The sequence below is a fragment of the Microtus ochrogaster genome, unplaced genomic scaffold (genome assembly GCF_000317375.1).
Source record: "Microtus ochrogaster isolate Prairie Vole_2 unplaced genomic scaffold, MicOch1.0 UNK91, whole genome shotgun sequence".
Taxonomy (NCBI): Eukaryota; Metazoa; Chordata; class Mammalia; order Rodentia; family Cricetidae; genus Microtus; species Microtus ochrogaster.
In genome coordinates, this window is record NW_004949189.1 from 1125576 (window position 1) to 1127088 (window position 1513).

A 1513-nucleotide genomic window follows, 5' to 3' on the forward strand; every position below is an offset into this window, starting at 1 on the left:
GCCTGTAGGGCAAACACGGTAGAGAGAAGGCCGCTAGTTTGTTCCCAGCTGCTCAGAACCGGAATAATCACACATAAACTATATTAATTAAATCACTGCTTGGCCCATTAGTTCTAGCTTCTTATTGGCTAATACTTATATCGTAATTCAATCCATTTCTAGTAATCTGTGTATTGCCACGTGGCTGTGGCTTAACGGGTAAAGTTCTTTCTGGCTCTGGTAGGGCTAACATGGCTTCTCTCTGTCTCTGCCTTCCTTTTCCCAGCTTTCAGTTTTCCCTAGCTAAGTTCTGCCCTGCTATAGGTCCAAAGCAGTTCTTTATTTATTAATGGTAAATAATACACACAGAGGGAAATCCAACATCAAAACACTCATATCCAGAAATTATAATATAAATTAAAAAAAATTATGTATTGGGATGCATGCCAGGACACATGTGTAGAGGTCAGAGGACAGCTTGCAGAAGCTGGCTGTCTCCCTTTACCATGTGGATTCTGGGAGCTGAGCTCAGGTCGTCAGACTTGGCAGCAGACACTTGCCTTTACCCAGGAGGCCTTCTCTCCTACTCAGAAGCCCAGCTTTAATGCTAAATTGCAAAGTTTTGGGGACCAGAATAAGCTAGAATGACGTTGGTTTGGGTTTATTTCAGGTCTCCAGGTGTCTCTCCCTTCTGGGATGTGAGTTGTGAGATCAGTACACATGTAGTGCTGAGGCACCAGTGTGGGACAGTTTGTGACTGCAGGATCCTTCAGTCCTGGCCCTTCCTCCTGATCTGTAGCGTTCGATAGGACTGGGGACCTTCTTGAGCTGTGTCTCGTGTGAGATAGGCTAGGCCAGAGGCTGTGCAGTTGATGTAAAATCTTTCTTTTTAACAATTCTGTTTTGTCTTTTTTCTGTTTTCCAGGAACTGGTGGATCGACTCTACTCATTTCGAGACAGCTATTTTGAGACACACAGTGTTGAGGATGCAGGACGGAAGCAGCAGGATGTGCAGGATGAGATGGAGAAGACCCTGCAGCAGATGGAGGAAGTACTGGGTATGAGCGCCAGGGAGCATCCAGCCCCCTGCCCTTCACAGTGTGATGTCCTTTGTGGGGCTGTAGGTTAGACCAGAGTGCTGCCATGTTCCTGTGTGGGATAGTGCTCTTCCACTGCAAAGGTTTGATTATAGCAAATGGCATAAAAGAATATACCTTTTGTAATAATCTTAATGTGCTTAGCTGATTCTTCTGCCTCTATTTTTTTTTTTCTTTTTTCTTTGAGACAAGGTCTTACTATGTTGCCCTGGCTGTCTTAGAATTTGAATTTAGACCAGGCTGGCCTTGAAATCACTTTTAAGTCTACTGCCTCTGCCTCCCAGGGCTGGGATTACAGGTGTGTGCTACCACACCTGGATGCTCAGGTGTTCTTGAAGATTCTGACTTCTGATTGGCTGAGGTCTAGCCTTTCCCATGGCACGCAGTCCCTGCTGCCTGTTTCCTAAACTCAGCTCTGAAGTTTTGTTTCCTGAGGA